We start from the raw sequence: 21916 nt of genomic DNA on the forward strand, positions 1-21916 counted from the left end.
GCCCCTTTCAGTCTGAGTAGAAATCCACAGATCTGGAGCTTGCGGTTAGAAGAAAGGAATCTTAACTATGCCTCAAGTGTTCTGGACCTTTCTTTTTTAATAAAAAAAAAAAGAATGCTTTGTGTGGTAATTTTTTACCATTTTCTAAACCCTTTATTAAGAAACCCCTCAATTGCATTCCTTTGTACACAAGAATTAGTCTGAATGGGGATAATTGCGCCTTCCAGTGTGATCAAACCCTCCTTTGTGGGATCAAACCCTCCTTTGTGGGATCAAACCCTCCTTTGTGGGTCATGAAGACGGGACTCTGAGGGGAGAGTGGCCTTCAGACAGGCCAATCAAACACCAGGGCAGGCTAAGAGTCCCCATGAGAAACTCCACCGTCTTTTTGGGGATTTTTTTAACAGTAACGTGCATTTTTGCAGACAGAGGAAACACAACTCGCTCACAGGATGCACATGCTGATCACTAAAGACACTCTCCAGCCCATCCAAGGAGGATTTCCCCCTCGGCAAGATTATTCTCGCGCGCGGTGCCAGATAATATTTTAGAGCAGATGTGAATATATAATACCGTACAATTTTGCATGACTCTACAAGTCAATAAAATTGCATTTATTCACTTCTTCCCAGAGTGATATTGCAGACAGGAGTTTTTCCATCAAACCATTTTGGTAAGCTGCATATAGCATACATACTTTTAATCAAGGCTTACTCCTGTATGACAAGTCTTGTACTTTCAAGAACATTCTAATGGCTTGCAAGGCACTTGCAAAGCACAAATAACAAATGAAGATATTTTGGTGCAGAGCACTTCATGCAAGGTCTGCCAGAAATATCAGGAGAAGAGAATTTTTTTACTTCTCCTCATTTTCAACTCAGAAAAATACAAAAACAGAGCTTTTCTATCTCGGACAGGTCTCCCCGGTGACACATTCCTATATTTCCACTACGGCGCTTGATGTCAGATTCCAGTCTGTCCAGATCCAGGACATCCTGTGGACTTATTTTGTCACAGACCCGTGCCATTGTTGAGCCAGCGGCTCTGCTCTTCCCATAAGGACGGGGCCCGCGCTCGCAGACCGCTAACTGCTGTCATTATGTGACGCACCGCAGCGGCGGCGGCGGCTAACAGGCCTCTGGCCAGGGGGAAGGAACCGCGACAAGAGAATTAGGAAAATGAGCGCCTGGCCGGCCCGCGGACCACCCACTAGCTTTTTGATGGGACAGACCGCAGGCTGAGTCCCGCCGCGCCACGGACCAGAGGGGGCGGGCCTTCATTCGCAGGGGAACCGGCGGAGGGCGCGGGCTGACGCATCGGGCTGACGCATCGGGCTCAACTCGTCTGCCCTCTCAGTCACACTTTATTTCTTAACGTCTCTCCGCATCAAACGGCCGCCCGGCTGGATCTGGGCTACTGTGGAAACAGGGCAAATAAACACGGTTAATTGGCCTCAGTTCCAGCGTTTTACCTCCGGTAGATTTCACCGACAGAGGATGTTTGTGTCTCATGGATATTTTTTCCCCCGACGTGCTTCGGTGCTGCTCACTCTGTGCTGTTTACGAGGCAGAGTCACTTTAGTTTTGGGCTGAAGCGGGACATCAGGACGTGGGCTCAGACTGTTTGGAACGTTCCCCCCTGCCGTAATTAGCTTAGCGTGGAAGGGTCTCACATCTCCACATCGCCGCGGCGACAGAACAGTCCTGCGCTTTGCGTGTTCCTGTGCACTGTCTCCGGGGCTTGGCTTATGTCAACGGAGCGATGGTTATCAGGGATGACCTGGGCAGGGACACATCACAAACATGTCTGGGTCTAGCCCTGGGAGCGAGCTCTGAACAGTGTGTGTGTGTGTGTGAGAGAGTGTGTGTGTGTGTGTGTGTGTGTGTGTGTGTGTGTGAGAGAGTGTGTGTGTGTGTGTGTGTGTGTGTGAGAGTGTGTGTGTGTGTGTGTGTGTGAGAGAGAGAGTGAGTGTGTGTGTGTGTGTGTGTGTGTGAGAGAGCCATGTCATATCAGCCATATCAGCCATGTCATCAGGCTCCAGGCTCCAGACTTCTACCCTGAAGCAGCCCCACTCCTTCCCTCAGGACGGCTCCAAAGAGGGGACGAGACAGGGGGGGAGGTGGACTTGCTGACATCAGGCCCCCGGCACGCAAAGGCTGGTCCTCAAATATGCATCCTCCATATGGCCATGATCAGCCAAACGCATCTTCTGTACGGCCACGATCAGCCAAACACATTCCCTGCATCCTCCATACAGCCATGATCAGCCAAGCGCATTCCCTCCATCCTCCATATGACCATGATCAGCCAAATGCATCCTCCATACAGCCATGATCAGCCAAACACATTCCCACAATACACGTTCAGCCTGAATACTGCAATTCACTGCAGAAATACAGTATTGTATTGTATACATGCAAATGGCCACCATTGCCAGTTTAAGATGCATGAAAGGCTCATTTATTTGACTGAGCGCTGCTGCTTGATGCACTGTTCATACATTAGGCTTATTTGCATCTTTATATCTGTTGCTGGAAGTATTGTATGGTATTACATTTTAATGTGCGTTTGTACCAGGACGGTAATTAAACCTAAGGCTGGAGCCAGAGCTTCTCATAGCCACACACAGTAAGCATGGAAAAGAAAGTCTCCTGGATGTGGAGCTTGATGGGGACAGAGTCTTTAAAGCCCAGCAGGCAGGCTCTACTGGAGCAGGCTGTGGTTCACAAGGGCCTCTTCAGCCCCTGGAGGCCGGCCAGGGATGTGCTGTCAGAGCTGGGGGACGAGTGAAAGGTAAATACCTGTAATTACCAGTGAGCCAGCTCAGGAGCAGCCCTGGCCTACCTGGGCCATGCTGGGAAGGAGAGGCTCCATCCCAAATTCAGAGTGAAGGCACAGTCGCGTTGGGAGCTATGGGATGCCAAAGCCTCAGCCAGCACCCTCTCTCTCTCTCACGCTCTCTATCTCTCTCTCTTTCTCACTCTCTCTCTCTCTCTCTCTCTCTATCTCTTTCTCGCTCACACTCTCTCTCACGCTCTCTATCTCTCTTGCTCTCTCTCTATCTCTCCCCCTCCCTCACTCTCTCTCTATCTCTTTCTCGCTCACACTCTCTCTCTCTCTCTAGTGCTAATAACCACAGATTTCTGCTGAAATACAATATTAATAGAATGAGCTGATACCACTGCTCACATTCAGAGACTGGTACCATTCTACGACACACACACAAAGCAGGATATGTTGTCTGTGCAATCAAATGTGATCTACGTTGCCAGGATGTTTTTTTAAGATGACGGGATCAATCCCTATGCGTCTTATGCTAGTCATAGTTTCTCAAGCGCCTCGGCAAAAATCATAATTTTAAATTTGAATTAAGGAGGAAAATCCCATTATACAACACAGCCTGGATGAATGGACTCAAAGTCTGCCATGATGTATTATTTCCAAATCCCGTGTTTATAATACTGCCCTTTACTGGCCAAACAGCGAATCATCAGCAGGCTAAATCCAAACCATCAGCGCGTGGTTGTAACTTGGACACTACTCGATGTCTAATGGGAATATCCATAAACGGCAAGCGCATTAATAAAAACAGTTTAATGGATTTTGAAAACTATAAAAAAAAAGGAAAAGGATGATCCCACTATTGTCCCATTAGCAGTAGCCTTTCTTTGCAGACGCTGGAGAGACTTGAATCATTGAAGGCACATTAATGTGATGCAATAACAGTAGGACTTGGACGCCTGACGTTGTTTTGACATGGACCGCCACCATTCATCAGTTCAGTGTGTAATATTACCCATAATCCCTGTTGGAGAGGGGAATTAGAAGTGAAAGGCACTCTCCACAACATCGCTATGGGCTTGCAATAGAGGCCAAATGATGGTGTAGCTGGCAGTAACGCTGGAAGGGGAAAAACAGTACCTGGTGTGCAGGAGTCAAACAGGGTAGCGTTAGCCACCACGAACCTCTGGCATCGCACCAGATACAGCACAACCACAAACCAGAGCAGACACCCCAGACTTTCAATCACTGCGTCTCATAAAAACCACGGAGCACATAGTTTAGATTACAAGCACGGATGCTATTTCGCTGAATTTTAACCTCGTCCTCTGTGTCATTTTGCATTTTGGATGCCCAGTATTTTAGAGGGTAATTTAACCTGTATTATCTGTCCTTAATTCAAATTTATATTCATCTAACCCCCCCCCCCAGAAAAAAACAACAAAAAAAACGAAACAAAAAAAACAAAACAATTGAATTGCATTTTGTGAATGTAAGACTTATAAGCCATTACAGTCACATCGTATTGCACAGCATGCTGGACCACTGGAGGTTTAGCTGTTAGCCAATAACGTCCACATAAACTGTGCTTCATTACCCCTCTCTAACTTTCTGCCCTGTTTGTAGTCAATGAACCAAGTGGCGTGGTGAAAGCTGGTTTTAATAGTACTCACTATGGACAATATAAAATTAAATATGCACATACTGAAGAATGCTCTCTCCACTCCACCAAATAGTCGCCATTGTTGGATTTCAAAGTCATCGCTTCTTTTTTAAAGAAACAAAAGCAGGGATCTTTCAGATGATTAATTTATCTACAGAAAGCTTTTTTGAGTTGATGTCACAGAACTGTGAAGGACAGCGTGTATTTGATCCGGAGGGCTACACTTTAAAGAGAGCGGGCTTCCGCGACTGAATTGCGAAATGAAGAAACTTAAAACTGAGTTCCCTTTCAAACTGAGCCTTGTCTTCCACCCCACCTTCTCCCCTTTTGTTTAACTGGATTCCCTCACAATGTTTCCTATGTGGAGCCCAACACTGAAAGGCAATACAGAGCCTTTGTGCTGGCCGTACACCCGGAGAGCCGGGAGGGGACGCGAAAGACTTTCTTCACAGGGTAGTATTCCTTTTTCCGATAGATACAGATAAGCTGTTTCCTGATCGTTTCCCATCGTTATCTGATAGATAAGACAGATGTTTGTTTCCATGACAATACGACAGCGCGTTCACCCTGCGAGGGGATTCGTCGGGGTTTGCGCGCGCCTCTTAAAAGGCGCCGCTCCGGGACGGAGGCTGCGCAGCGGTGGGTGCAGCGCTAACAATAGCGTAGCGTAGCCCAGGGAGTTCGGGGGAAGAAACAAAGGCGATAGTGTGCCCCTCCGCGCCGGCGAGCGTCTGCGCTTCCTGCGGCTGTCAGGGGGAGAGAATGGGAGCCCGAGATCGATGTCACGCTCGTGTGATACACCGCCGCGGCTCAGGTGCTCGTCATGATACGAGAGGCCAAAACGACAGGAAGGAAGTGATGTTTATCTGCCGAGGCGCAGCCCTGGATGTGTTCAGACCGCGCTAGCGCGGGGCGTGTGTGTGTGCTGCGAGACAGCTTTGATTGGCCCCTCTGGGGACTGCCATTACTCAGAGAGTCTCTCGCTGCTCGGCGAGAGCGGTTAGACACCACAGGAATTATGGCTGCACGGCCAAAGCTGTCATTAAGCCTCGCAACGGCGAAGACGCCAGCCTCGTCTGTTACATTTCTCCCCCTGCAGGAGGCTCGGTACAGAAGACGCAACCGAAGCCCGAGAGTTAAAGACGGCTCTGTTCTCACAGAATAACCTGCGGCGCTTGCTTTAGCCAGATGCTAACTGGAACGAGGGGAGGTCAGGTCTGCCTTAAGTGCTGCGTTCACAGGAAATCCTTCTCGCCATTTTGAGGAGATGCGTATTTTTAGCCAAGCCAAATATTCGGATAAGCAGAAAGCTGACGAGGACCCTTTCTGATGGCCCAATGCGAAGGCGCCGTCGCGTGGGACGGCCCAATCAGGAGGCTTCGTGCGGGACGGACACGGACGCGCTCCGGGAACGAGGGACGCGTGCGCGCATTGCGCGGATTCCTCCCGGTCCATGGGAACCCCAGCCCCTGACCTCCGAGGCGGGCTGGCTCCTCGGGCGCCACAATGGACGCATTGTGCGGGGCCTTTTCCGTGCCAGATTGCCTTCGGACGAATCGTGTTTGGCAAAGCGAGTCCCATTAGCGCAGCGGGACTAGCGGGAGGGGGCGAGAGCCGTCGCCGCTCCCCTCCGTTCGGCAGCTGAAGGGTTACCGACAGAGTAACTGCGGAGGGAAGAGCCGATAAGGAAGGCCTCTCTCTCTCTCTCAGCCCCCGAAAAACATTCAAATGCTCCCTGAACAAAGGAATGCGTGCGACGGCCCAGAGCAGACAGCTATGGCTACGCCCAGGCCGCGCCTGGGTGGAGAACGGCCCGCTGTAGGTACAAGGCGGAGAGAGGGGAGAGGAGCACTCAGAAGGGTGGCCCACCAGCTCCTTTTATAGGTGCTCAGACACTCGGATCTGAAATGCACCGAGATGCTTGTTTAGGGTGAAATCCCTCTGCTTTGTTTAAGATTGTAGAGGGTTTATCTTTCCCTGAGCTATCGAAAGGGTGTTAGTCAATAAGATCACATCTGGACATGTCGGGGGTGGGGGAGTCCTCCGCTTCATTTGTTTGAACTTCAGCAAAACTATTTTCATTGCATTCTTTACACACAAAAAAAGTCTTCCCCGCTGACAGAACTAACAAACCAGTGAGCGGAGAAGGCCAGTGCTTAATGCTTCAAATAAGTGCTACTGACATACCTCGCCATCTTAGGCACCAATGTTGGAATACTACACTTTTCAGTACTTCATGTTGTTTCCATATTAGTGATAATATGACCTGCGTTAAACCCATCTCCTTAATAGAGTACCATAGGCTGAAGCTGTTGACTGTCAGTGATTGGTCACATGAAAGCAATATAAAAATAAGTTCAGCCAGTCCATCATTACTATTGGCAGAGGTGGAAATATCTGATTAAGTCTCTTCTATTTAACACATTTTAAATAGATAAATTATACCCTTCTTTGTGAATTATATTTGTAACCCTCGTGCAATTACCTTGTATCTTCTAAAAACACTTTGGACAGCCTTTAAAAAAAAAAAAGAAAAAAAATAGGAGTGTGTTTATCTCTCGAAAATAAATGTTTAATAAATGCCTTAACTCAAGATGATAGTCACTGAGCACTGAGACGATAGATGATAGTCACTGAGCACTGAGATGACAGATGATAGTCACTGAGCACTGAGATGATAGATGATAGTCACTTGAGTAATGTAGACTGATAGATGAGATAGTCACTGAGCACTGAGATGATAGATGATAGTCACTGAGCACTGAGATGATAGATGATAGTCACTGAGCACTGAGATGATAGATGATAGTCACTGAGCACTGAGATGATAGATGATAGTCACTGAGCACTGAGATGATAGATGATAGTCACTGAGCACTGAGATGATAGATGATAGTCTGAACCTGCTTTTTGGGCTGTTTTGGTTCTCGTGCTTCGCGCGCGGGAGCGTGACAAGATGGCCGCCGAGCGCGGTTAGCGTCAGGCTCGCGGCAGCTACCCAGCGCCTTCTGGCTTCAGATCCCCAGCCAAGCGTGGCGATGCAGAGCCGTTTAATGCGCTGCCTGGCAGCAGCCAGACTCCCCTGGCAGACAGGTGATAAACGGCTGTGTGTTAATGATACTTAATGCCTCCCAAAATCCCTGCAGTAGCATCAAAGACGTTGAAGAGCTCCGAGATAATGCGGCTGTATGGAGGGGATTACAGGGCAGAGAAAGGAGTTTGGACGGGACGCAGGGAACGGGGATGAAGCAGTGATCACAGCGACACTTAGCGCCAACAAAGGGGCAGGACGTGGAGGAATGTGCTCACGGGGTAAGGGGCCAGCCCCTCCGAATAGACTCGTTAATCGGGCATAGGCAGCTTCCGTCCCCCCCAGACCACGCTAACAGGGAAGTGAAAGGCCCTGAGTCATCCGCTGTCTGCGGTCGATAGAACATCGAATGCTACCCTCTGACGCGAGGCACGGTACAGTACTGCAGTCCGACATCCTCCGCAGCAATGGAAGGAGCAGATACCCGCATCGCTGGGCACGAGGGAATCGCGCTGTTATGAAGCCATATGTGGCACAGACATAATCGGCGGGAGTGGAAGAAATCTGGAATTTTTACAAGGCTGGCAGGTCGCCAAGATGTGCTCCTCGCAGATCAGTAACTGGAGTTCTGAACCGGTATTCAAATAGCAGGAAACATGTTTTGTGTATCATTCTAAAACATAAATCCAGATGCCAAGGACACCGATGTTGTTCACGACGCCCGTCGACTGAAACACAAAATGCGCGTGACAGAAGGGCCGTCCACCTGGCACCGGTTCGGATTTCAGGTATCCGATCTGTCTTGAGTTGCACGAGTTCCGTAATGCATCTGTACCACTCGCAGTCTTGCCTCCGCCTAGTAACATCCCCTCCAAGTGAACGGTGAAGCAGACACCGGCAGAGGCAGAAGCTCACTTTTCTATAGGCGATGTGCTTGATGTACAGCAGCCAGTCAGGTGCAGAGGGAACATATGCTTTTAAAATCATTTAGAAAATAATAGATTCTGCCGACAGGTCGTATCTAAAGGAAATCTCTATTCTGGAGACAGAAGGATTACATGTAGCCTTGTATGTAATTTACACTCCAGTAAGCCATCAGTATAGTTAGGGGAGCCCTGGAGGAAGATTTTTTTGTATCAACAAAGCAAGGTCATTACTGTTGAGTTCACATACTGACTGGCATGTTTGATCCACGCTTAATTATTTTTTTGGCCCAATTTAACATTTGGAAAAACCAAAATGTATAAACGCCTTATAGTATATTACGCAATGCAAGGGTATAATTCTGCGCAGGAAGTAAAAGATTAAAGGTAAAGCTTTCATCGTTTTTCTGTCAAGTTCAAGTGTTCCGCCAACTTCTGGGTCTTCGCTGAGAACCTTTCACGTTCAGTGACAGGAAGTTGAACTCTGTCCAGCTTGAGGCCGGGCGTGCAGACGCGCAGATGTCTACAGGCCCGCGTACGTCGAGCGGCAGTGCGCCGTGTTGCTCAATGCTCCGTGGGGCATGAGGCGCGGCCAAAAGTGCGTGGAAGAGACCGGGGCCTCCGGGTTCCTCGCTGTGTCTCGCTCCGCTTCCTGCACGGACTGTCAGAGTGTGTGACCTGCGACCTCCCGCCCCCGGTCCCCACTATGGCTTCTTTGTCCGTGGGCTTATTGAGGCTGGCAGGAGGGACAATGGCTGTGGATTGGGGGGGGGGGGGGGCGTTGGGGGTATGAGGTCCGGGGCCAGGGCAGAAGTCTGGCCTTTTGTCAGCCCACACCGCCTCCGAACTCAGCCAGCGGGCGGTCGGTTCGCCCCACGGTACGAAAAGGCGGCCAGCGCCGACGTCCGTGTGGGATGAGCTCCGTCGGCTCGGCACAGCATTCCTCCGTGCCGGGGACGCCTTGTTCCCTCGTTCCTCCCTCCTCCTCCGTCCCGCGTGCGTGGCCTGCGACGCATTTCCTCCGTCGGCTCGGATCGACATTCTACACCGGGACGCGCTCGCCGCTCGTGACCCACGGCGACCCGCGGCAACCCCGGGCTCGTCCGCAGCTGCGCTCCTGACCCCTCGGCTGGCCCTCGTCAGACGGCATCGCGGGAAGCCGTCACTTCCTCCGAGTCAAGGCTCGACAGGGCGGCTGCGCTGCCGCGGCTCGACGCGTCCAAACAGGGTGGGTCTTTCCCGAGGTCATTTTTGTCCAAATTAATTCAAGTGATTAAACTTTGGAAAGCAGTGAAAATCTGGATCTAGGCCAAAGCGTAAATCTTCTGAGACCTGTGGCTATGAAACTACAATAGCAGCCGTAGACACGCAAGCTCCCCGGCATGGATGGAGAGTCAATTGATATCCAAAGTGAAAGCATTTCCCCGTAGAGCATCCACGGACTGAACACTACGCTTGCTCACCACAGACATCCAGCCCGCCTCTCCTTTCTCTCAGAAACCATTATACGAGGAGCACAATAAAAGGAGGATATTGAAGGAAAACAAAATGCAGACTGTTCGGCCTTTCACTGTGTTCCTGTCTTTTCTGGGAGGTTTTCCTCAGGTGAAAGAGTGTCCTGTCCTCATTGTATTCCAAAGAAAAGGGGGCTGCTCCGGGCCACAAAGGAGGAATATCAAGCTCAGGAAGTTTGACAGTACGCGAAAGAAAAACATGTCTGTTGAAAGGGGGAGGGGAAACGAGGCATTGTTTCCTCCTTCCTGTGTCATTGTGCGCCCATGTGAGCTGAATGCTAAACCAGAAGCAGCGCAACCACAAACACTCCTCTCTTTCTTCTTCTTCTTCTTTTTTTAAAACTTCACATTTAAAACGTAGCAGTTGCTGAGGCCTTTGGTTCAGATTTAACTGCAGGGATGAGTGTCTTTACAGAATATCGTTAAATATCTGATTCTGAAATGCACAACATTTGCAGAACGAGGAGAGCACGTACTAAAATATTTCCTTTGTCAACAGAAATATTCAGTTATTTCTATGTTAAATAAAGAGGAAACTGTGAAGGATACATTTTTTAAAATATCTTGCGCAACATCTCCAGTGGTCCATCTGTTTAAGTCATATCTCCGTCTGTTTAAGTCGTATCTCGCCTGTGCATTCACCACATTTATTTCCCCCCTTTCGCCTGTATATTTGCTCATTTCCTGTCCGAAACGAAGGCGTCTCTCGCAGGTGCGCTTCCCTTCGTGTCTGACAGGCGTGTCTGTTCAGACTTCAAGTGCCAAAAACAGCAACAACAACATCTCTGGCTACTGACAGACATCAGGGCGATGTTTATCTTTCACTGAAGTGCTCTTTGAGGTTAAACAAATAAAAAACTATAATAAAGAACACACAAAAAAAAAAAAAAAAAATTGGAGCAAGCCTGTTCTCATACTGCTTCCCTTTATCCCATCACTCCTTCAGGAACTGTGCAGAATCAGGACGGTCTGTAGGTGTAGCCGAGGACACTTGCAATGAAAAGCAAATGAACACAAGTGGACAGGTGTGACTGAGAGACATAGGAAAAAAAACTGAGAGAAAGCCTGAAGGATATTTTCCTTTCGGGAAGTTTGGACAGAATCTTCCGGATTGAGGGAGGGACTGCTGGGGCGGGACATGGTGGTGGTTTGTGAATCTCAGGACCCCCTGAAAAATGAGTCCCGCGCTTCGACGGTGACGGAAGCGCCTGAGGACAATCCGTTTGTCCCGTGGTTTTTTGGAGGGGGCTCAGGATTCACACCCCTGTGTAAATGTTTACCCAAACATGTCAGGTTGAAAGGTGTGGAAAGTGACGGAAGGGGGCTGGGGCTGCAGGCCTTGGCGGGGGGGCGGGGTTGGGGGCACAGAGAGCTCACGGCGCAGAGAAATGGCTGATGGGTAACGGCACTGACGCGGTTCTTCGCCAGTTCAGCTGGAGCTCCTGCGCAGCTCAGTGGCGGATGTGAGCTGGGTGACAGGCGCTTAGTCTTGGCTCTCAGACTGAGAAACTCCACAGCAACAATTCCAGCATGTGTGCTGACATGCTTTGGTCATAAAACAGCTGGGACAAACTTATTAACATATCAAATGGTGCCCTCAACCAATTATTGGCTTCAAAGTGCAATACAATTGTACTCTTTGTTAACAGGGAGCAGAGAACATTTTTGTTGTTTTGGCTGTACTCCAGCACATTGGATTTGAAAAAAAAAAAAAAAAAGATTTATAAAAACAATTAATATAAATGGTAAATGTGTATATGATAAATGGTAAATGTAAATATGATACAATAAGGTCTGTAATTCCTTCACAGATTACCCATTGTGGATGTAAATGCCCTCAAATTAAAGCTGTCTGCACTTTAACCTCATATTCATTGTTCCATTTCAAATTTGCTGGATACAGAGCCAAAACAGCAAAAATTGTATCACTGCCTCAATACCTCTGCAGTTCATTGTATTTTGTCCAAACCATTTAATTTTGTAGCAGTGGTTCGCAGAGTCAGCTAGCAACCAAAGGGCTAGCTAAAGTTGTTGTAGTTTTGTTATTGTGTCGCTAGCTAGCCACAGAAGCGCTAGCTAGGTTGTATAAGGGTGTCTGATGTCACAGCTTTGCTTCCTGTCCTAGATTTGCATATTGGTGCTCAGGACAGCCTGAAAGGGTTTGCAGTCTGTGCTCTGGATCAGTCTGTTCTCTGAGTACTGAAAACATCACCTTGCAAATAAACACAATTTCGCTCCAGATCCGTCTGGTCTATCTTTGGACAAAATCGCTGCAATATTCATAACCTCCTGAGACCCGGCAGAAAAAATGTTTATTATGTATTGACATTTTATTTTACAAGTGTCTTGGATGACAAAAACACATTGCAGTGAAAATATTTTCAAAAATACTATTTTTAATTTTTATTGAATGTCCCTTGTAGTGTAGGTTTCAGCATAGTAGAATATATGGCTCTCGAGATAAGTATGTTTCCCGCAGGAGACATAAATGAATTGCCTTCCGGGGATACTGAAGAAATGTACATGTGAGAGCAATGCGATCTCAGCCCACTGCTCCAGCACCTATTTTCGGTATCTCCCGTTCTTTGTTGGAGTCACAGGCACGTTCAGCCATCCTTTGGGTTCTCAGAGGTGGTCTTGCCCCGCTTTGAAAACCGCAGCACTTTGAAGATCACCCTCTTCATGTCTCCTGACCTCCTGGGAGCTGTGTGCGTACCCACCACAGAGAACAGGAAGTGGGGCGGCAGAAGTGTCAAAGCTCAGATTCTGTGTGCTTGTGGCATTTCATCTTTGACCTACCCTTCCCCGATTACATAATGTGGGAGGTTCAAAATGTTCCAGTAAATCTTTTTTTTTTTTATATATATGTGAGTGTCAGCAGAAACAACTACAAAGTGTGTAGTCGGAGTCGTGCTGAATACCCCATTTAGCTACTCATATTTCAAATTCAGGAGAATGATTGTGGAGGGCAGAGAAATAGATGTAATGGAAAGGAGCGATAAGAAACTTCTGCTTACTTTGTACTATGCACACCATTTAGCCTGCATCACAGAGAATGATGAATTACACAAAACCAAACCTGGCCACCCAAGTCTCATTCAATCGAAAAACACTGAGTTCCACACCACAGAAACCAAACCAGTTCCTCACAACAGGACCCTAATCTGCACGGCTTCGCCGTCTTTGTTCCCCCGTCTTGTTTGCCTTTTTGTGCAATTTCTGTATTGTCAAAATCTTTATGCCGTCACAAAACAAACACCTTTCTGCGAGGGCCCAGTTTCCTGTTACATTGAATGTTATGTAGGTCTCCACTAAATCAGGATTTCCAACACCTGTTTGTAGCGATTTGGTTGATTAAATCGAAAAGGATCCCACAGTCTACACATAGCTGCAAGGAATGCTAATTAGGAAAGTTCATATAGTCCTGCCAATATTTTCACCTATAGCAGAAAGACTTGCATATTAGAGCAGTCATTTACATTACTTAAAGCTTCATTTCCATTCCAACCTGCTTGGGTGACTCATTGTTATTGAGTAAAGTTTACTTTGATTTGTTTACAAGCATGGCACATTTCTTTCTCCAAAGCAATGAATATCTCCCTAAAGCATGTGAAGAACCCGGCATAATAACATCCTAAGAGCACCCAGGGCGTTGTTTGCTTAATTAGATCTGTGCAAAAGGGCTTGTATTTTAAGCCCTATAAATGTGTGGGAATGCAAGGTCAACCAAGGCTCTGTTCTGAATTTGGGTGAACTGGGCAATATTCACATTGTTCCTTGGCCACATTGGCCACAGTGTTCTCCTGAGTCCAATTTAAGGCTATTTTTATGTTCTTTGTTGTTTACTAATTTAAATGACAGTGCGCTGCCTATAACAGTCTGCTTATGGTTAAACATTGGGAAAACACTGCCTAAAATCTGGGAAACAGAGCAAAACGTGTATGTGGAATGGTGCACCCGCATTTCGCAGCCCATTTAAATGGAACAACACTTCTACGGTATTAGCCATTAAAATCTGCAGCAGGCGTGTTCGTGACACGGCGTCTGAGATCGACGGCTGCGTTGCTCAATGACGCTTAACGAAGACCATAGAACTGAGAAACGTGCGTCGATATTATCCAACTCTTCTCAGAATGAACGAAACGCTGAAGTATGTGCCCGTCTTCAGGCCAGTACCTCACATGCTGTGCTCTCCGTGATGTTTTTAGCAATTTCAAAACCTCTCGCGTGACCACTGGTGGAACATCTTGTGCAGTGCGGCTCGAAATTAGCCGTCCCTCAGTCAATTGCACCAATAAATCAAACGGAACGCTATTATGCTTTCTAGATTTATGCACTTCTATCTGTAGACTTGCAACTTTGGTAAAGCAAATATGTTTATTTGCCAAGTAAATATGTTTCCAATCATGCGATACACCAAATTAAACCATGAAGAGCACCTGAAGCTTTAAGAACACAATTATGAATTGAAATTGCAGGCTCCAGGACTACTTGGAAATATTAGGGCACGTAAATTATTTGAAAACTGGAATGCAGTTTCAGTAATAGACTTTGTGCTTAAGAGAACACTGTACGACTGTTTTGCCTGTGAAGTTTGTCATACTAATTGTGTGAGGGAAGAAAACGTAGGAGGGTGTACATGCACGTGATAATCTAATAGGGTAATATCAAAGGATTCATTTGAACCCTTAGAACGCTTTTCATAGCATTATGGCTAAAAGACCAGCAATATACAATAAGCAGTTGGCAGCAATGACCAAAACAAAAGAAATTCCATAAACTGAGAATCAGTTCAAAGTCAAAACACAATAACTTTAAAAAAGGTATTTAAAAAATCATCCAAAAAAAGAGATATTTGCAAAGTAAACTAACAGCCTGAGGAAAAGGGCTAAATAAATTAATTTTGGACTCCTCAAAATGGGAAGGTTGACCTGAATCATTCCCGACCTGCCTAGAAACAACAAAAACTACAAACCCAAGAGAAACAGAAACTCCGCTGAACCAATTTAAACCAGCATTCAGCAAACCACCCCCACCCCCCTCAAAAAAAAAAACCCTACTGCAATAAACCTAGCAGGGCAGTATGACAAATAGCCAGACTGAGAAGAGGCGTTGTGGATATTTATAGGCTCCAGAAGACCATGCGAGGGCAGCTCACAGGCAGCACAGGTGTAGGCCTTTCCCAGGTCAGCACATGTGCGGGTGATTCCTTATTAGCGAAGGGGAAGGACCCGGGGCTGTGACCTTCCTTCCTGCTTCTGGCTGGCCACAGGGTCTCCTGGTTTTTGTTTATCACCTTAATAATATCAGCGACCAATTCAGACCCGGGAATCCAGGTGAGGTGAATTAACTGTGCGGTCGACTGCTCCAGTTGATCAATTGAGGGTGGAGCAACAACAAAAACCAGCTGATCCTGCGGCCCGCCAGGAGCAGGAATGCAGGTCATGGAATTAGGGGACAGGGAAAAGATACCCACACACTCAGGACACTTCAGTAGGAGGGGACAAAACAAATAAATAAATCAGGCAGAGGAACATAAATTAAACGTGAAGAATAAAGCAGTTTATTTTCGCCAGGTAAAGACAGCACAGGGTGCGCAGGGAAGCACGTTCAGCCTGTGCCTGGGCTGCACAGGAGCGCAGGGAAGCACTTTCAGCCTGTGCCTGGGCTGCACAGGAGCGCAGGGAAGCACGTTCAGCCTGTGCCTGGGCTGCACAGGGTGCGCAGGGAAGCACGTTCACCCTGTGCCTGGGCTGCACAGGAGCGCAGGGAAGCACGTTCAGCCTGTGCCTGGGCTGCACAGGAGCGCAGGGAAGCACGTTCAGCCTGTGCCTGGGCTGCACAGGAGCGCAGGGAAGCACGTTCAGCCTGTGCCTGGGCTGCACAGGAGCGCAGGGAAGCACGTTCAGCCTGTGCCTGGGCTGCACAGGAGCGCAGGGAAGCACGTTCAGCCTGTGCCTGGGCTGCACAGGGTGCGCAGGGAAGCACGTTCAGCCTGTGCCTGGGCTGCACAGGAGCGCAGGGAAGCACGTTCAGCCTGTGCCTGGGCTGCACAGGAGCGCAGGTGTTTGTGTACACTCCTCCTTCTCTCTGTCTTCCGTCTCTCACCGCGCACGATATCCGTCTCGCTAATGGTTTCTGCCACAAGCCTTGCACGTGTTCCCGCCCAATTTCAATCCCAGGCTCCCGGAGGCAGGGCGTTTTTTTTTTCCCCCTCTCTTTGCTGTCTTTAGGGAGGTTGTGTGTGTGGGGAGGGGAGGGGGGAGGTTCCCCTCCAACCTCCTCCGGCTTTGATGATGAAACAGCGGGAGGAGATTAAAGCATACCTTTGCCAGGAATCATAGGAAGGACGGGGCCCTTGACATCCACTTCAAAGATTGAGCATTATACAGCCTCTTCTCTGCCTCAACTTGAACAGCAGAGCAGTCTGGTCACGTTGCTGCCCCGGATTCCTTCAATATGGATCTTCACTTCTGTCTGGGGGCCCTGTTTAATTTCATTTACATACATGCATATATATATATATATATATATATATATATATATATATGTATATATATATATACATACATATATGCATGCTTAAGGGTGAGTCAGAATTACAAATTTTAGTTAAAAATGTACTTACCTATCTGGTGTGAAAATTGAGGACCTCAATCCATCTTTCAGTTGAAATACATAGTGGTCATATAAACACTGCAAACACATTTATAGCCAGTTAACTTGAATACTGCCTTACTTTACTGCTAGACAAATGAGGTGTGTGCTACAGAAGACTGGGTTCCATGAACATTTACAGTATAACTTTCATTATTATAATAAATGTAACCAATCACTTAACTCAACATACTGTGTGAGAAGAAAGAAAATGAACTTGCATTTAATGGTTAATATCATACGTTGAATAAATCTTACCTAGAGTGTCATTCGAACAGAATGTTCTCTATAAAAAAATCTGGGCATCATAACATCACCTAGATGAATAAAATGTGTTGTGTGGCCAATTAACCCCCTTCATGCACTGTACGTAGTCATAGGTTCTGATGTTTACTTCATGCCTGATGTCTATGTCACCAGTTGAAAATCATAGCAAAGCGTGTAATGCACCTGGAGCACACCAGTGAACAGGTACAAATGAGCAGTGGACATTCATGAAAGAGGGTTAGGACCATTTCACTGGAATTTATAACCTTGAAGAGTGCTTAGACAATACTGAAGGAGACCATTGATTTTCTTGATGACCTCACCCATGGCTATGTTGGCAGTTGTAATCCACAGACAATGCAGCTGACCACATACGCACATTATTTGGCAGGTCCCAGATGGCTTGTGAGTCAAAAAAAAAAAAAAACACTGAATACGTGGAAGGATATGTCCGAGATGAAGTCATGCTCACCCTGAGATAATCCGTCAAAAAAGAATTATCACAACATACTGGCACCAAAATAGAAATGGTGAAGGGTTGATGCTTTCATTTGGACGCAATGGCAAAACAGCTGTTGTAGATTGCGAGAGTTTCATTTGTGCACGTAAATGACCTTTATTTTCATGCTGTTGGACAGTTCCCCGCCACTGTTGTTTTCCAAAACATTGGGGAGGAATCAGAAAAGGAGAGGCATGAACCTTTAACAGGTGAGGCCTACCTGTGGTTTTGTGCCTGAGGTGAAATATGATTCACCTGTGATTCTACTCTCTCTGACAAGACCAGTTTTTTATTTGACAGTTGTCACTGCTGCAGACTTTGATAGGGATATAAACTTTGTAAGACAAAATTCAAAGTGTGAAATATAAAAACCACAGAACTTATTGCTGACAACCTAACATCACAGCTAGGCATGCCCACGGTCTTAAAGCTAAACTTGCACATGCTTTGGAGGGTGAGCTGTTAGTGGACCACTCCACTTCTGCCATCTGGTTTACTATAAAACCTTCAAATTTCCAACCTCCTCAACAGTAGGGTGGAAGATATCTCACATATTGAGTAATAAAGACATAATATTTATGAACTTATGAAAAAGCCTGTTTTTGTACTATAGCCGTAAAAACGCATGTCACAGATTCTGTCATGTCAAACACAGATTCAGTGTTTTGTTTTTAACTCAATGTCATCATCAAATGTGGCCTTCATCCATTATAATTGAACTTTTTTTGAAAATCCAAACAGATATTATCAGATTGATATAAGTATCGTAGCCATATTAGATTCTAAAACCTGTTAGAAAATTTACAAAATCCTGGTTCAATATTTGCTCTTTACATCACGAGAATACCTTGCATGTGTGCAGTGCTTTTTTGTTTTGCTCAGTAATCACCATACCCAATGTGTCTAATTAGGCTCTTCTTTTCCACAGTCAACTTAGCATAATATTGCTGAAGCTTGTGTGGAGGTCCATGGTGCTGTAACTCACTGCTGAAGTTTGTGTGGAAGTCCATGGTGCTGTAACTCACTGCTGAAGCTTGTTTAGAGTGCCATGGTGCTGTGACTCACTGCTGAAGCTTGTTTAGAGTGCCATGGTGCTGTGACTCACTGCTGAAGCTTGTGTGGAGGTCTATGGTGCTGTGACTCACTGCTGAAGCTTGTGTGGAGGTCCATGGTGCTGTGACTCACTGCTGAAGCTTGTTTAGAGTGCCATGGTGCTGTGACTCACTGCTGAAGCTTGTGTGGAGGTCCATGGTGCTGTGACTCACTGCTGAAGCTTGTGTGGAGGTCCATGGTGCTGTGACTCACTGCTGAAGCTTGTGTAGAGGTCCATGGTGCTGTGTCTCCCTGCTGAAGCTTGTGTGGAGTGCCATGGTGCTGTGACTCACTGCTGAAGCTTGTGTGGAGGTCCATGGTGCTGTGACTCACTGCTGAAGCTTGTGTGGAGGTCCATGGTGCTGTGACTCACTGCTGAAGCTTGTGTGGAGGTCCATGGTGCTGTGACTCACTGCTGAAGCTTGTGTGGAGGTCCATGGTGCTGTAACTGAATGCTGAAGCTTGTGTGGAGGTCCATGGTTCTGTGACTCACTTCTGAAGCTTGTGTGGAGGTCCATGGTGCTGTATCACTGGAAGCTGCCAGACAGTGTGCTCAAGGTGGAGAAGTCCAGGATAGGCACCTCATTGTGCTTCAATGAAGTCTCTGTTAGAGAATTGCTTCGTCAGATTAAGGTACTGTATTCAGTGAAGTACTTGTTCAGAGAATACTCTGTTTCAGTGAAGCCTCTGTTTAGGGAAGCACTCGTCAGATGAAGCACTTTCAGAGAAGCCTCTGTCGTGAGCACTTGTTTCAGATGAAGTACTCTGTTTCAGATGAAGCACTCTGTTTCAGATGAAGCACTCTGTTTCAGATGAAGCACTCTGAACGGATGAAGCCTGCCCGGGAGATCTCACCTCATAATATTGACACACACAGGTTTTCAGAGCTGCCAGGGCTTTCCTTAGCTACACATTCAGCCTGGGAGTTGGCTATGCATGAGATATGCCTTCACAAAACCAGAACGTCATACCAGACATCAGCTAAACATTACTCAGAACATTGTTATGCGAGGCCAAGAAGAACCTCATTCTCCAGGCAGCAAATAAATACAACGGCCATATCCGCTTTGTTTAGTTTAATAATCTCCGGAGTTGATATGTCTGTGTCCTCTAAGCTCCTGCCCGCCATGGCAGGACAATCCAGGTCAGATTCCTGTGTCTCCTCTGCATGTAGTTTTCCACAGGCCTGCCACAGCAAATTAGCATTCAGCCGGTCCTGTTAGACTGGCTGACAAAACAAATAAACAGCCACACCTCCGTCAGAGGCATTGCTCACACGGTGGATATTTTCCAACAGTTCCGTTTACATTTTCGTGCCCGGTGGTCTTGTTTTATGACCAATTACCCTCTTGTCTGGAAAACGACTTTAGCAAATGCAAACGAAGATAAAAGCAATAATTTGGCACTTCGATTTTGGGACAATGACCTTAAAATCTCAGACAACCTTGACAGTGAATCAAAGAAGACTCGATGGGCTGTTTCCTTTTTTTTCTTTTTGTAAGGGAATGGTGAATTAATCTGATGTTTTTCTCATCTGTTTAAATGTTTTTACAGTTGTCACAACCTTCCTGTAGCAGACTTAGCATTCCAGGAGTTTTTCTATTCAGGGAATGGTTTTCACCTGACTTCTTGATCCTGAGAACATTGGAAGATCTTACAAAGATTTAATTAACCATCAATAAATAACCCCAATTAAAAATAAAAAAAAATGTTAATAACCCCAATTTAAAACAAAGCCTTCCCCTCAACTGTTCTATAACTTGAAAGCTAACAGGTAACTGACAAAATAAGGGAAACACCAACCATAGTATCCCCCTCACTAGTTCTTGACAGCGTGTTCTTCATTAAACTGCCTGTTCATGCCCTTTATTGATATTTGCATGTGTCTGCTTTGCCTTGCAGTTTGAAACAATGCACGGATATCATGGTTGAGGAATAAATGTTTTAAACCGCAGTTGCCCCTAGATGACGATGTCTTTCCCTCAGACTTTTGTGCCAACATCACAAAACAAAGAGTCATTGGGCTTACTCAACATTTCTATGCACAGCCCTGAGCATGCTGGGGTGTTAAATGCTTAATTAACTCAGAAACCACACCTGCATGCAAGCACCGGCTTTCAATATACTTTGTATTCCTCATTCACTTTGTGTTTGACTTTGCAAATGAGTTTTGCGTGGTAATTCATACTAAAGGAAAGACGTTGCCAGAAGTTACTTTTTCATTTTAATTGTTTAAAATTAGTTTAATTTTAAACAATAATTAATGAAACAATAATTAATTTTAAAAGTTTAATTGAGGTAAAAATAAGCATGTAGAAGGATGCATTATCTTATATAGAATAAGCAAGAGCATGTAAAATAAGCATGAGCTATATCCTTCACCAATATTTTATTTTAATTAATGATGAGATGCAATAATTTGACATGGGTATATAATTGGATGTAGACTGGAGTATATAGGTATATTTGGAGTTAAAAAAAAAAAAACATTGTATTTTTTACACATGGACATGAACACTGGATAATGCGATATGTCCAGTGAATGAATGATAAAGTAGTGCCTACATAAAAAGAAATATGTGATATTAAGGAAGAACGCCTCTCACCCCACCCACACGCAAAACCCCTATCAATAAAGCCGTGTTTTCGCGCGACACGCCGATACACTTTGAGAATCACACGTTTAAGGGTTTAACGAGTTTTATCCGCCGCAGCAATCTGCGCGCTGTCATCGCAGCGGACGGCGATCGCGGTCGAGATCGGGCCGCAGGGACGGGCGGCGTGACGTGCCGGGCGGGGAAGGCATCTGCAGGGAGTCATAACAGACGAGAGGAGATGGACGCCGCGATACGCAGGGTCCAGGCGCGGAGAGATGGAGCCCCACGCTCCCGTCATCCCTCGAAAGCGCGGCGGCCCGGCGTGCGTTTGGGGAAACCGACGGCTAAATTATGAGGGAGTCCCGGAAAACATCTGGAAGTAGAGCCCGACCCGATCGCCCCCACCCCCCAGCGCTTCAAAAAGTCAGGCCAGGAGGAAATCGCATCAGCCGTAGAATGATTCAGTGCGGGAAGCGTTCCGCTGCGTCGTCTCGGACGGACGGACGGTGGAAAACGCAGGTGCGGAGGCTCTTTGATATCAGAAGCCTCATGTTTCACCGAAAGAAGGGTCTCGGATTGTCAGCAAGGGGACCTGCTCCGTGTAGCAGGGGTCCCGTCACGGAGATAGACGGCACGGTCTACCACGCAGCAACGGAACAGGTGCTTACCAACTGTTTTAACAAGCCTGCAGGCAGTATTGGTGACGGAGCTACCTCAGGGCCAAGAACTTTTTGGGAGTTACTACCAATGATCAATGAAACAGTACAAGGCCCTCCCCAGCCTCTGTACAACTTTCCTGTTCCACCCTCCTACCTGTCCTGTGTCTAGTGTTCATTTGAAACAAAGGGTGGAGGGGGGAGTGTTTACACAACAATGAAAGGCCAATGCCATG

The 21916-nt window shown here is 46.7% G+C and overlaps 1 protein-coding gene across 1 annotated transcript in view; it reads left to right on the top strand.

Moving 5' to 3' along the window:
- Positions 1-21916, top strand: part of LOC135234958 (leucine-rich repeat-containing G-protein coupled receptor 6) — a 93757-nt gene that overhangs the window by 15454 nt on the left and 56387 nt on the right. The window lies entirely within an intron of this gene.

The sequence above is a fragment of the Anguilla rostrata genome, chromosome 11 (genome assembly GCF_018555375.3).
Source record: "Anguilla rostrata isolate EN2019 chromosome 11, ASM1855537v3, whole genome shotgun sequence".
NCBI lineage: Eukaryota > Metazoa > Chordata > Actinopteri > Anguilliformes > Anguillidae > Anguilla > Anguilla rostrata.